Source organism: Scyliorhinus canicula, chromosome 3, assembly GCF_902713615.1.
Source record: "Scyliorhinus canicula chromosome 3, sScyCan1.1, whole genome shotgun sequence".
In the NCBI taxonomy this organism is placed as follows: Eukaryota; Metazoa; Chordata; class Chondrichthyes; order Carcharhiniformes; family Scyliorhinidae; genus Scyliorhinus; species Scyliorhinus canicula.
This window is the reverse complement of record NC_052148.1, coordinates 64592644-64608234: the sequence shown is the minus strand read 5'-3', so window position 1 is coordinate 64608234 and position 15591 is coordinate 64592644. Positions and strand designations below refer to the sequence as shown.

Sequence of the window (15591 nt, the reverse complement as noted above, 5' to 3'; positions counted from 1 at the left end):
AAAGCAGTTAGCTGCCCACAAGGTAGTCTCCAAATTCATATACAAGGCCCCAAATAGGAACCATTTAGAGAACTCACTGCATTTTGCCAGTGACAAAGTGGCAGCACTCCCTTGCCGCATCTGAAGATAGTTAGCGAATGAGGCAGCCTTCGTGTGGCAAGTGTGGGGGAGGTGGAGTTATCTGATCCAGACTCCAATCTCCAGAGCAGATGGAAAGGTTTCATCCCAAGAAAGAGGGCTGCCGAAAGGAAAGGCTGCTCCCAAGGCCCTTTAACATGAAATTCAGAAGTGCTTCACCCTCTAATCAGAGAAGCCTATCTGGTTGGTGCCTCTGAAATATAATTTACAATCTTAACCTCTTGATATAACATCTACCTCAGCAGTGAAGAATCTAGAACTAGGGGGCACAGGTTAAATTAGATTGTCTCCATTGATGACGATGAGGAGAATGTTTTTCTCTCAGGAGGGTAGTTAATGTGTAGAATTCTCTTCTCCAAAAACCAATGGAGGAATGATCAATGAATATATCCCAAGGCTGTGTTCGACATATTTTTGACCGACAAGGGAGACAAGAGTTATGGGAGACGGGAAGGAAAGTGGAGTTAAGGCCACAATTGGGTCACAGCATTTACAGTGCAGAAGAAGGCCATCCAGCCCATCGGGTCTGCACCGGCCCTTGGAAAGAGCACCTCACCCAAGCCCATCCCTCCACCCTAACCCAGGTCAATCATAATCCTATTGAATGGTGGAGCAGGCTCTATAGCCTATATCTGCTGAGGCTGGCCAAGCCACAGAACTTCCGGCCCTCTAATCATGCCAGTAGCATCATGGCCCACCTGCTGTCGTTAACCGGTTGGCACACTTGAAGGCTAATTAGTAGATCACCCCTGGAAATATCACTGTGTTGACCTTGCTGTTGGCAGGTGCATGCTCAGGACATCCATTTAGTCATGGCATCAGGGTCCTGAAGCCCAGGGGAAAGTCATGCACCTGATGTGTCTTTATTATTGCCAGGTTGCAAAGCTAAAGCATTGAACAATACAGAAAAAAAAGTTCCAATGTGTAATTTTGGATTTTTGTTGTGCTAGCTTATTTTAAAAGGGTGTTTTATTTAAGCATTCATGGTATGTGAGCATTGCTGACAAGGCCATAATTTATTGCTCATCACTAATTGTCCATAGGAAAATGGTAACTGCTGTATTCCATGAGGTGTAGGTACACCATTATGATCTGGTTAGGGACCGTTAACTTATTTACAAAGTCCAAATGCTTCTCTGTAACCAATAGAACTACACCACAAAATTTCACCTATATTTAACAAAACAGAAATTTCATTGTATCGAGAAAAAAGTGAACAAAACAAACGGTAAGTTAACACTATAGTTGTTAACTACTATTCTGAGACTCAGCTTTACTTCTTATTGCCCCAAGAATTCGCTTATAAAATACATCAATCTTAAGGTTATTTACTTTTGTTGGGACCAGCCATATGTCATAGTCCCCTGGAGAATCCTCCTCAGCTCCAGCTATGTTCAGAGGGAAACCCTCTCTTGACTCAGTCCCTTGTTCTAGTTACTTTTCAATACTTCCAAGCTAATTCAGGTGACTACTTTCTTTTGCAATAAGGCACTGTGTAGCCCACTGTAGATTTTACCACTAGCTTCTGACGAGGCAATCTTCCAGATTCAGTTCTCTCAACATTCAAAGTGAGATTAAGCCTCATCTGCACTCCACACAGCGGGCTGGTTTAGCACAGTGGGTTAAATAGCTGGCTTGTAAAGTAGACCAAGGCCAGCAGCGCAGGTTCAATTCCTGTACCAGCTGTCATAATATACACACAAGTATATGATGGCGCATAGACAGACACTGACTGACACACTGAATGACCAATCAACACACAGAACACAGCAGCCAATCACCAGACAGGCAGGACACGGCCACTATAAAGCCAGAGGGCACTAGTTTTCCCGCTCTCTTGGGATGCAGCCTCTGAGGCAGCCGGAGCCCGTGATCAACAAGACGAACATCTACCATGTGCTAGCAGTATAGTCTGGTCAGGTTAGCCTCATGTCTCCAGTCAACTTAACATAGTGTCAACCCACAGTGCAAGTATGTTTAACAGCTCATAGTTAAAAAAATAGAGTTGTACTTCTACAAGTGTTGGTAGCCTGTCTCTCTCACTGCTATGGTAAACGCAGTCCTCGCAGACCCAGCATACCCAACACATCATGGTACCAGAGCGTGATGTTACAGTTTGATGGACCTACCCTGAGATAGTCTGCCTTTGAACAGCGATCAGCCATCCAGTAGTATGGACAGCATCCGCCACCCCCCGCCGCTCCGCATCACCGGCAACCTCGGTGCCAACTGGAAGATATTTAAGCAGAAGTTTCAACTGTACCTCGAAGCCACCAACGTTGAAGCCACCTCAGATGCCAGAAAGATTTCTCTCTTTCTCTCCTCAGCCAGGGACCACGCCATCCACATTTTTTACTCCCTCACATTCGCTGAAGATGAGGGAGGACAAGTCCAAGTTCAAAACAGTCCTGCTCAAATTCGACAGCCACTGTGACATCGAAGTCAACAAAAGTTTTGAACACTACGTCTTTCAACAGTATCTGCAGGGTAAGGATGAACCTTTTCAATCTTTCCTAACCCATCTTCGCATCCACCTCCGACTCAATCATCCGCGACCAGATCGTTTTCGGAGTGCACTAGGACCCCCTACGCCAACAGCTCCTTAAAGTGAAACAGCTCACGCTCACTATAGCCATCGAAACCTGTGTTCTGCATGAGTAGCCACTAACTGATACTCGCAATTCAAGTGGCAGAGACGGCACGGCAAGGCCCCAACGATGCGGAGCGGGTGCAGGCCGTAAAACAGCTCCAGGGCCTGAGCCTGGATGAGGGCAGCCATTTTGCACGCTTTTCCCGGGCTCCCGCGCATGCGCGCAACGACCGAGGGGCTGAATAATGGAGCAAATGTTGGAGGGCATCGAGGAGGTGCGGGTATACGTAGACGACATCATTGTTTGGTCCACCACCCCGCAGGAACACATCGATCGACTCCAACGCGTCTTCCGGAGAATCCATGAGCATGGCCTCCGCCTCAACAGACCCAAATGCTCCTTTGGTCAAACAGAAATAAAATTCCTCGGCGACCACATATCACAGTTTGGTGTGCAGCCGGATGCAGACAAGGTGTCGGCAATCAATGCCATGATGACACCGGAGGGCAAAAAGGCGGTCCTCCGCTTCCTGGGAATGGTCAACTTCCTGGGGAAGTTTATCCCCAACCTCGCATCTCACACCACAGCTCTCCGCAATATAGTGAAGAAAACCACCGACTTCCAATGGCTCCCCGCTCACGAGCAAGAGTGGCATGAACTCAGGGCAAAACTCACCAAGGCCCCGGTATTGGCATTCTTCGACCCTGCCAAGGAGACAAAGATCTCCACTGATGTGAGCCAGTCTGGCATTGGAGCAGTGCTCCTCCAACGCGACGACTCCTCCTCATGGGCTCCAGTCGCATACACATCGCGTGCGATGACGCCTGGGCCTCCTCACGGGAATTGTCAAATTCCATGACTACATATATGGACTCCCCAAATTTACGGTCGAAACGGACCACAGGCCACTTGTCAACATTATACAGAAGGACCTCAACGATATGACTTCAAACTGGTCTACACCCCGGGCAAGGAGCTCATCGTGGCCAATGCACTCTCCCCTTCCGTCACTACGCCATGCGAGCAGTCGGGCTTCGTGTGCCAAATTGATGCCCATGTTGAGTTCTGTGCATCTAACCTGCCCGCCACTGACGAACGAGACATCCAGATTCGACGTGAAACAGCCAACATAGAACATTACAGCGCAGTCCAGGCCGTTCGGCCCTCAATGTTGCGCCGTCCTGTGAAACCCTTCTAAAGTCCCTCTACAGCCAAGGATCCTTTGCTCCAACGAGTCATGCGCCATCTTACAGACGGATGGCTCAAGGGCCAATGCCCGCAATTCTACAACATCAAAGATGATCTGCCAGTGGTAAATGGAATTCTCTTAAAGTTGGACAGGATCGTCATTCCGCAAAGCATGCGGGAGCTCGTTCTTGAGCAGCTCCATGAGGGTCACCTGGGGGTGGAGAAGTGCCGCTGGCGGGCCCGTGAGGCAGTGTACTGGCCTAGCATCAACCAGGACATCGCCAACGCCATTCTCAACTGCCCAACATGCCAACAGTTCCAGCCAGCTCAGCCAAAAGAGACCTTGCAGCCACAAGAACTGGTGTCGTCCCCATGGACCAAGGTTGGCATTGATCTCTTCCACGCACTAGGCCGGGACTATGTCCTCATTGTGGATTACTTCTCTAACTACCCAGAGGTGGTTAGGCTGCATGATCTCACATCGACAGTGGTCATCTGTGCGTGCAAGGAGACTTTTGCTTGCCATGGCATTCCACTCACGGTCATGTCCGATAATGGCCCGTGTTTTGCTAGTCAGGAATGGACCAAATTTGCCCGGCGGTATAATTTCACGCACGTCACCTCAAGTCCCCACTACCCCCAGTCGAATGGCAAAGCTGAAAATGGGGTGCTCATTGTCAAATGACTCCTGTGCAAAGCGGCTGATGCGGGTTCTGACTTTTACCTCGCACTACTAGCCTACAGGGCGAATCATTTGTCCACTGGCCTGTCCCCAGAACAATTGTTAAAAACCGCGCATTACAGAAAACGGTGCCTGCAATACACATCCCAGACCTGAACAACTTTCTGGTCCTGCAAAGCATGCAACTGTCTCGGGCCCAACACAAGTCGGCGTATGACGTGCGCGCCACCCATCTCCCTGCTCTCGTTCCTGATGACCAGGTTCGTGTTCAGCTTCCTGAAGGTGGCTGGTCTGCCACCGCTGTGGTAAGCAAGCAAGTGGCCCCCAAATCGTTTCTGGTTCGCATGCAGGATGGCTCTTCGCTGTAATTGGCGGGTACTGCAGCTGCTTCCACGCTCGCCGCCAGATCGTGATGCCCTGCCTCGCCCTCAGGACATGCCCTTCCAAGAGCTCACAGATCTACCTTTTCTGTTGCCACCCTCTACGACTGACACAGCCCCGCCCATTCCAGAGCAGGTGGCCCCCGACCCACCCTTGAGGCGGTCAACCAGAATTTGTCGCCTACCACAGAGACTGAATTTATGAACTGACTGAATTCATGAACTGATTGTTTCGTTACCCTGGTTCTTCGTTCGCTCGTTTGTACATACTGTTATTTATATCCCATGTTTTTTTTCCTACACTGTATCTGCACTTGACACCTTCCCTTGTAAATATGTTAGGATTTTTGTATATAGCCAGGATCATGGTCATGTAAAATATGCTCACATGCTCGCTATATAGTCAGGCACATTCACATACCACACTATTTTTTGCCACGTACACATTTTTTTTTTCAAAAAGGGGGAGATGTCATAATATACACACAAGTATATGATGGCGCATAGACAGACACTGACTGACACACTGAATGACCAATCAACACACAGAACACAGCAGCCAATCACCAGACAGGACACGGCCACTATAAAGCCAGAGGGCACTAGTTTTCCTGCTCTCTTGGGATTCAGCCTCTGAGACAGCCAGAGCCCGTGATCAACAACATGAACATCTACCATGTGCCAGCAGTATAGTTTGTTCAGGTTAGCCTCAGGTCTCCAGTAATCTTAACATAGTGTCAACCCACAGTGCAACTATGTTTAACAGCTCATAGTTAAATAAAATAGAGTTGTACTTCTCCAAGTGTTGTTAGCCTGTCTCTCTCACTGCTATGGTAAATGCAGTCCTCGCAGACCTAGCATACCCAACACATCACCAGCCTCCCCGAACAGGCACCGGAATGTGGCAACTTGGGGCTTTTCAAAGTAACTTCATTTGAAGCCTACTTGTGACAATAAGCGATTTTAATTTCAATGGTGACATTACTTCCTTACTCTGCTTATAGTGCAGGACTATCTTTTTTTAGGTTAATTTCTCTTAATGAGCTGCATCAGATTCAAACTTTAAGCCAGTAAACTGAAACCAGTGAAATTCCCTTAGTTCCACCCAATTCCATAATGATGTAGCCTGTCCACAAACCAACCTTTAGATTAATTATCTCTTATTTACAACTTCTTCCTTGATCTGATGAAGTGAATGGGTTTTGCAAACTTTCAGAGTTTTCTGAAAGCTTTTCAAGTAATTTGGCTCTATCCCCCAAAACAAAAATCTCTCGAATGACTTTCTTTGCAAGCATTGCAGCCATTATTTCTCCAGTTCTTTAGCTAAAGAACGTACCTGTTGTTTTATACCTCTACACTGCTATTGTCAACCATTCTGTTAATGCTATTGACTATTGGCTTTGTTAATTGTTACAAATCACTCAGGGATAAATATTCCTTCTCCTGAAAAATGTTAGCAATTGACAATGCCATAACTGCTTCTCAAGAAATGTAGTAAAAGTTCCCTGTCAAATCTTGATAGCTTAAACATTAACCAATTTTCCACTCTCTTCCTATTAGTCTGTGGATTTGAAATCCCACCAAGAGCCCAGTTTTCTGCAAATATTAATTTGTTTACTTGTTTCATTAGAGTAGTAAGGAAAGTAGGATCTCCTACATAACGGACCCCACACCGGTGAACTCCATGCATTATTTGCTCGTTTCGAGCAGGAAATTAACACACTGTTGTCAACTGCCCCAGCAGCCTCGGACACGCCCATACATACTGTCATACCCTCAGAAGACAGATCGGCCTTTTTAAATAAACCCTCGGAAAGCAACGGGTCCTGACAGAGACCCTGGTCGTGCACTCAGATCCTGCGCGGACCAACTGGCGGATGTGTTCCTGGGCATCTTCAACCTCTCCCTACTCCGTTCCAAGGTTCCCACCTCGACCATCATACTGGTGCCAAAGAAGAACCAGGCAACATGCCTCAATGACTGCCATCCGGTAGCCTTGACATCATAATAATCGCTTATTGTCATAAGCAGGCTTCAATGAAGTTACTGTGAAAGGCCCCTAGTCACCACATTCCGGCACCTGTTCGGGGCGGCTGGTACGGGAATTGAACCAGTGCTACTGGCATTATTCTGCATTACAAGCCAGTTGTTTAGCCAACTGTGCTAAACCAGCCCCTCATTATGAAGTGCTTCGAGAGGTTGGCCATGAGCCAGATCAACTCCAGAATGCAATGATCCACTGCAATTCACATACCATCACAACCGGCACACAGCAGATGCTATTTCCCTGGCCCTACACTCATCCCTGGAGCATCTCGACAACAGGGACTCCTATATCAGACTCCTATTCATTGACTACAGCTCCGCCTTCAATATCATAATCCCATCTAAGTTCATATCAAAACTCCAAAACTTATGACTTAGTTCCTCCCTCTGCAACTGGATCCTCGACTTCCTGACCCACAGACCACAATCAGTAAGGATAAACAACAAAATCTCAATACCGGGGCCCTGCAAGGCTGCGTACCTAGCCCCCTACTATACTCCCAATACACCCACAACTGTGTGGCAGAATTTGGCTCCAACTCCATCTACAAGTTTGCTGATGACACGATCATAGTGGGTTGGATCTCAAACAACAGTGAGTCAGATTATAGGAGGGAGATGGTGTGGTGTAACAACAATCTCTCCCTCAATGTCAGCAAAACTAAGGAGCTGATCATTGACTTCAGGAAGTGAAGTATCGTACACACTAATGTCTGCATCAATGATTTTGAGGTGGAGATGGCCGATAGCTTCAAATTCCTAGGTGTGCAGTTCACCCACAATCTATCCTAGTCCACCCACGTCGATGCTACGGCCAAGAAAGTACAACTGCGCCTATACTTCCTCGGGAAACTAAGTAAATTTGGCATGTCCACATTGACTGTTACCAATTTTTACAGATGCACCATAGAAAGCTACCTATCTGGCTGCATCACAGTCTGGTATGGCAACTGCTCAGTCAGTCCAAGACTGTAAGAAACTACAGAGTGCCGTGAACATAGTCCAGTTCCATCACGTGAACATGCTCCCCCCCATCCATTGACTCTGTCTACACCTTCCACTGCCTTGGGAATGCAGGCAGCTTAATCAAAGACTCCACCCACCTGGTTATTCTATCTTCCATTGGGCAGGAGACACAAAAGTCTAAGAACACGCACTAACAGATTCAAAACAGCATCTTCCCCACTGCTACCAAAATCCTGAATTACCCTCTTATGGACTGAACTAATCTCTCCATGCAATCTTCTCTACAGAGTAGCACTACACTCTGTATGCTTCACCCGATGCCTGTGCCTATGTATTTACTTTGTGTATTTATCATATGTCCTATGTTTTTCATGTATGGAAGGATCTGTCGGGACTGTACACAAATACCTTTCACTGTACCTTGGTACATATGACAATAAATCCAAATTCAAGAAAGACTGCTCCCTTGAAAACAAAACTTCTGTAACCTCCAGTAAACCGACTCTCTTCATTGGTAACGAGGGAAGAATTGCCTTGATTACTGGAGCCATTTCTAACACTTCCCAAGGGAACACTTTGCAATTGTGCCATTGCTACTGTTTTATCACACATTCATAAGAACATAAGAACTAGGAGCAGGAGTAGGCCATCTGGCCCCTCGAGCCTGCTCCGCCATTCAATTAGATCATGGCTGATCTTTTGTGGACTCAGCTCCACTTTCCAGCCCGAACACCATAACCCTTAATCCCTTTATTCTTCAAAAAACTATCTATCTTTACCTTAAAAACATGTAATGAAGGAGCCTCAACTGCTTCACTGGGCAAGGAATTCCATAGATTCACAACCCTTTGGGTGAAGAAGTTCCTCCTAAACTCAGTCCTAAATCTACTTCCCCTTATTTTGAGGCTATGTCCCCTAGTTCTGCTGTCACCCGCCAGTGGAAACAACCTGCCCGCATCTATCCTATCTATTCCCTTCATAATTTTAAATGTTTCTATAAGATCCCCCCTCATCCTTCTAAATTCCAACGAGTACAGTCCCAGTCTACTCAACCTCTCCTCATAATCCAACCCCTTCAGCTCTGGGATTAACCTAGTGAATCTCCTCTGCACACCCTCCAGCGCCAGTACGTCCTTTCTCAAGTAAGGAGACCAAAACTGAACACAATACTCCAGGTGTAGCCGCACTAACACCTTATACAATTGCAACATAACCTCCCTAGTCTTAAACTCCATCCCTCTAGCAATGAAGGACAAAATTCCATTTGCCTTCTTAATCACCTGTTGCACTTGTAAACCAACCTTCTGTGACTCGTGCACTAGCACACCCAAGTCTCTCTGAACAGCGGCATGCTTTAATATTTTATTGTTTAAATAATAATCCCGTTTGCTGTTATTCCTACCAAAATGGATAACCTCACATTTGTCAACATTGTATTCCATCTGCCAGACCCTAGCCCATTCACTTAACCTATCCAAATCCCTCTGCAGACTTCCAGTATCCTCTGCACTTTTCGCTTTACCACTCATCTTAGTGTCATCTGCAAACTTGGACACATTGCCCTTGGTCCCCAATTCCAAATCATCTATGTAAATTGTGAACAATTGTGGGCCCAACACAGATCCCTGAGGGACACCACTAGCTACTGATTGCCAACCAGAGAAACACCCATTTATCCCAACTCTTTGCTTTCTATTAATTAACCAACCCTCTATCCATGCTACTACTTTACCCTTAATGCCATGCATCTTTATCTTATGCAGCAACCTTTTGTGTGGCACCTTGTCAAAGGCTTTCTGGAAATCCAGATATACCACATCCATCGGCTCCCCATTATCTACTGCACTGGTAATGTCCTCAAAAAATTCCACTAAATTAGTTAGGCATGACCTGCCCTTTACGAACCCATGCTGCGTCTGCCCAATGGGACAATTTCTATCCAGATGCTTTGCAATTTCTTCCTTGATGATAGATTCCAGCATCTTCCCTACTACCGAAGTTAAGCTCACTGGCCTATAATTTCCTGCTTTCTGCCTACCTCCTTTTTTAAACAGTGGCGTCACGTTTGCTAATTTCCAATCCACCGGGACCACCCCAGAGTCTAGTGAATTTCGGTAAATTATCACTAGTGCATCTGCAATTTCCTTAGCCATCTCTTTTAGCACTCTGAGATGCATTCCATCAGGGCCAGGAGACTTGTCTACCTTTAGCCCCATTAGCTTGCCCATCACTCCCTCCTTACTGATAACAATCCTCTGAAGGTCCTCACATGTCATAGCCTCATTTCTATCAGCCCCTTTACTGGTGCACTGTTTTCCAAAGACTCCTTAGGTACCCCTATTACTACCACTGATTTAACTTACAGCTTTCAATAATTTTCCTTTGCATGCGCAGTCTTACGGCAATTAAATACTTTTGTTATTGTCACTTTTATCCTCTATACTATCTTTCTTACTGAATGGTGCAACTTCTCCCTAAAGCCAGAATCTTTTCTATTGTTCAAGATTCCAATGAAATTTACAAGTCCCTGAATCATAATATTTTCAAGATAAAATATTTTACTTTTTGCCTGGCTCATTTTTCATTTCTAATTCCAAATGCTATTACTTCACTTATGTCTGCTTTTTTAGCCCCTGCTTTTCTATTTTGACTTTATTCAGCAAACATGGGAAACTTTTGACCTGCCATTTCTTTAGCTGTCCTGGCAATCTCCCAGGCTCAGCATTTTAATTACCTTACTTTTACAACATTATTCTTCCCAGAACTAAAAGTCATCTTTAAAATATTAATATGAAACATACATTCGCAACAACCCCCACAGTGTTGATAGGGAAGATAGTTCCAGGATTTTGACCCAATTACATTGATGGAGATGAGATTTAGGGTACAATTTAATGGAAATGAAACAGAGTCCCGTGTCCAGTGCATTTAGCCGAGTGTTTCCCGACGCTGACAGTGCCAAGAGTGAGACCACTAGTCCCATTTCCTGCACTAATGTGCTACGCTCGCCAATTCAGGAAGACCTCGGGGAACCATTTTTAAATGGCAGCCTGTTCTCTAGACCCACCCAAACCCGGCTCCTGAACATCCACCCATGCCTGCAACTCACCTATAAGTGGGTCATCGAGCCCCCTGCACCCGATCTCATAAGGACAGGACACCCCTGACCCCAATCCCCAGCATGAACAAAATGCCACGCGGGTACCACCAGCCTGGCAGTGCTCAGGTGGTAGTGCCAGAGTATCACTCTTCCCAGAAGCCAACCATCTGGGGGCCTCTAATCGCCTGGGAGACCATTCCCCTCAAGTGCCGTTCTGTCTGGTCCACGTTAGTGGAGGCCAGTGTCCAAAGATGTGCGGGTTAGGTGGATTGGCCATGCTAAATTGCCCTTAGTGTCCAAGAAGGGTTAGGTGGGGGTTGCTGGGTTGCGGGGATAGGGTAGATATGTGGGCTTGAGTATGGTGCTCTTTGGAAGAGCCGGTGCAGACTCGATGGGCCGAATGGCCTCTTTCTGCACTGTAAATTCTATGATTCTATGAGTGCTAAATGGTCTTCGCTCAGAGTCTCTGAGGCATGGGGTTACCCTTGGGTAACTCCGGAGAGAGCATATTCAAGTGAGTCTGCCTGCACACTTGAATATGCAAACCTGGTCCCGCCCATTGTGGGCACATGTCAGTTTGCAACGTCTCACGAGATCCCATTAGATCTCACTAGACGAATGGAGCTGGGTTAATCGCGCAAGAGGCCTCTCACGAGATTTACCGGTCGTATTATGTCCAGAGTCGGGCGCAGCACTTAGATTGCGCCCATAGTTCCAAGTTACAAGCAAAACCATGGTGGTGCTTCCAAGCACGGCTGTTCTTCTTCTTGGTGGTAGAGGTTGAGCTTTAGAAGGTGCTGACAAAGAAGCCCTTGCAATTCACTGAAGTGAATCTAGTGGGTGGTACACACTGCTTCCACTGTGTGCCTGTGAAAGAAGGAGTGAATGCTTAAGGATGGGGTGCCAATCAAGCAGGTTGTTTTGTTCTGTATAGTGCTGAGCTTCTTGAATGTTGTTGGAGCTGCACTCATCCAATCAAGTGGAAAATATTCCATTGAACCTTGGACTTGTGCCTCGTAGATGGTTTGAGGAGTGTGAAAATGAGTTACTCAGTGCAGAGCCTGCAGTCTCAGATCTGCCTTTGCAACCACAATATTTACATAACTAGTCCAGTTTAGTTTCTGGTTGATGGTAACCCTTATGATGTTGATGCTGGTGGATTCATCTGTGGAAATGCTGTTGAACATCAAGGTTAGATAGATTAGTGCAGCACGGTGGCCTAGTGGTTAGCACAACCGCCTCACGGCGCTGAGGTCCCAGGTTCAATTCCCGGCTCTGGGTCACTGTCTGTGTGGAGTTTGCACATTCTCCCCGTGTCTGCGTGGGTTTCGCCCCCACAACCCAAAAATGTGCAGAGTAGGTGGATTGGCCACGCTAAATTGCCCCTTAATTGGAAAAAATAATTGGGTAATCTAAATTTAAAAAAAAAAATAAAAAAAAAAAAAAGGTTAGATAGATTAATTCTCTTTCCATGATCATTGGGCGGCATGGTAGTACAGTGGTTAGCACTGTTGCTTCGCAGCACCAGAGTCCCAGGTTCGATTCCCGCTTGGATCAGTGTCTGTGCGGAGTCTGCATGTTCTCCCTGTATCTGCATGGATTTCCTCCGGGTTCTCCGGTTTCGTCCCACAAGTCCCGAAAGATATGATTATTAGGTGAATGGACATTCTGAATTCTCCCTCTGTGTACCCGAACAGGCGCCGGAATGTAGTGACTAGGAGGCTTTTCATAGTAACTTCATTGCAGTGTTAATGTAAGCCTACTTGTGACAATAACAAAGATTAATATTATTATTGTCAGGCAAATCTGTGGCCTGAGTGTTTCTTGCCACTTGAGTGAGAATATTGTCCAGATCTTGTTGCACGCAAGCTCAAACTGCTTCAGTACAGAGGAGTTACAATTGGTACTGAACGCTGTGCAATCAGTGAATATCCCACTTATGTTACCTTATCATAGATTATCATAGAATTTACAGTGCAGAAGGAGGCCATTCGGCCCATAGAGACTGCACCGGCTCTTGGAATGAGCACCCTACCCGAGGTCAACACCTCCTCCCTATCCCCATAACCCAGTAACCCCACCCAACACTAAGGGCAATTTTGGACACTAAGGGCAATTTATCATGGCCAATCCACCTAACCTGCACATCTTTGGACCGTGGGAGGAAACCGGAGCACCCGGAGGAAACCCACGCACACACGGGGAGGGTGTGCAGACTCTGCACAGACAGTGACCCAAGCCGGAATCAAACCTGGGACCCTGGAGCTGTGAAGCATTTGTGCTCACCACAATGCTACCGTGCTTATGATGAAGGACACTTGATGAAACAGCTGAAAATGTTTGGGTCTAGGATCTGATCGGAAGAATCATTGAAGCAATATTATGGGGCTGAGAAGATTGGCTTCCACAAACCACACTGATTTTCCTTTGTGCTAGGTATGACTGCAACCAGTGAAGAATTTTCCCCTTGATTTCCATCGACTTCAAATTTGTTAAGGCTCCTCAATACCACCCTCAATCAAACACTGCCATGATATCAAGGGTACTCACCTCAAATCTGGAATTCAGCTCTTTTGTGCATATTTGTACCAAAGATGTATTGAAGCCCAGAACCGAGGATGCCTGGTGGAATTCAAACTTCAAATCAGTGAGCAGGTTATTGCTGAGTATGTGCTGCTTGATAACACTGTCAAGGGGATCTTTCATCACTTTGCTGATGACTAAGAGTAGACTGATGGGGCAGTAATTGACCAAGTTGGATTTGTAAAGCTTTTTGTTCACAAGACATGCCAGGGCAATTCTAAACGATGTTGTATCAATGCCATTGTAGCTGTACTGGAACAGCTTTGTATTACAGCCAGAATGTTGCAGGCCCCATAGTCTTTTCTGTACTCAGTACCTTCAGCCATTTCTTGATATCATACAGAATGATCTGTGATGCAGGAGGGGAAACATAAAAGCATAAGAATAATGTCCTGTCATTGACTGGGAAATCTAAAAACACAGCTGCAGAACAAAGATACAGGGATGATGATCATCTGAAATGGGGAAATATTAATTTACTCAGGGGTTGTGAATCTTTGGAATTATCTACTCCAGGAGTTCTAGATGTCCAAACATTGAAAATATTCAAGATTGAGATCAAAGTCTATTTGATCACATAAGGACATGGATTCTTCAATGAAGTTACTATGAAAAGCCCCTAGTCACCACATTCCGGCGCCTGTTCGGGGAGGCTGGAACGGGAATTAAACCCGTGCTGCTGGTCTTGTTCTGCATTACAAGCCAGCTGTCTTAGCCCACTGTGCTGAACCAGCCAAACCACAGCATATATTACTGTTTAAACCTGGACAATTACTCAATTTCCCGGGGAAAACCTCAAAACAGTACATAAAAGCGACAGTCGTTCAGGAGGCCAAGGTCAAAACATGGCTGAAGAAGATCAGATTACCAGAGTGGGTATCCATGCAGGCCAAATTTCAAACCAAATCAGGGTTTTCATAGAATCCAAGGTCAGCCAAAAGCACACAACAAATCCTTCACTCTCCAAGGCACGTTCACCAAGTTAGCTTCTGCCTCTAACAGGCGTCAGTGCTTTGCTTATACAGTCTGGTAAGGCTACAGAGCTGATTGTCGCTGTACTGATTCCTGATAGGCTTTTCCCTCAGGCTGCCGTGTGATTTCCTGTGGCCATCTTAGTAGGGGGAATTCTGTCAAGAAACTGGAGAGTATTATAAGAAAAGTACCGCCTGCCCAGCAGACAGCCCCAGGTGACACCACGCAGTATAGAAGATAGAAGTACAATCCCAAAAATAGCTGTAAATCAGGAAATATAAGGAAGCGAGGAGGGAGGAAAATTATAATCACCAGGAAAGTGGAAATGAGCAAATTGTTGGAGAGGCGGGCTGGCAATCCAATGGATCTGATGGACTTCATCCGAGAGTCTGGAAAGAAGTGGCTGGTGAGATAATTGGTGTGTCGGTTTTAATTTTCCAAAATTCTCTAGATTCAAATAAAATTCTATTAGATTAGAAAATGGCAAATGTAAATCCTTTATTCAAAAAAGGAGGGAGACTGAAAGCAGGGAACTACCAACCAGTTAGCTTAACATCTGTGGTAGGGAAAAGGTTCGGAGCTATTTTTAAATAAGTTATCGCAGGCATTTTAAAAAAATTCAAGGCAATCAGGCAGAGTCAACATGGAAGCAAAATTATGTTTCAACACCTTATTGAAATTCTTCGAAGGAGCCACATGTGCTCTGGATAAAGGGGAACGGTGGATGTACTGTATTTAGATCTGAAAAGGCTTTGATAAGGTGCCACATCAAAATTATTGCAGAAACTAAGAGCTCACGGTGTAACGGGTAACATATTGACACGGATTGAAGATTTAGCAGGATATAATACATGCTGCGCCATAGGGATAAGTGCTGGGGTTACAACGTTTTACAATTTATACAAATGATGTGGATGAAGCGACCAAGGGTATGGTTGTTAAATT

The 15591-nt window shown here is 45.8% G+C and overlaps 1 protein-coding gene and 1 long non-coding RNA gene across 5 annotated transcripts in view; one reads left to right on the top strand and one right to left on the bottom strand.

Annotated features, from left to right (window-relative positions):
• Window positions 1-15591, top strand: part of dnai1.2 (dynein, axonemal, intermediate chain 1, paralog 2) — a 313232-nt gene that overhangs the window by 209021 nt on the left and 88620 nt on the right. The window lies entirely within an intron of this gene.
• The window catches only part of LOC119962706, a 72280-nt gene continuing 70336 nt past the window's right edge, over window positions 13648-15591 (bottom strand). The window contains exon 4 of the long non-coding RNA XR_005459938.1: window positions 13648-14023. This is a non-coding gene — a long non-coding RNA (uncharacterized LOC119962706). The remainder of the gene's footprint in view (window positions 14024-15591) is intronic.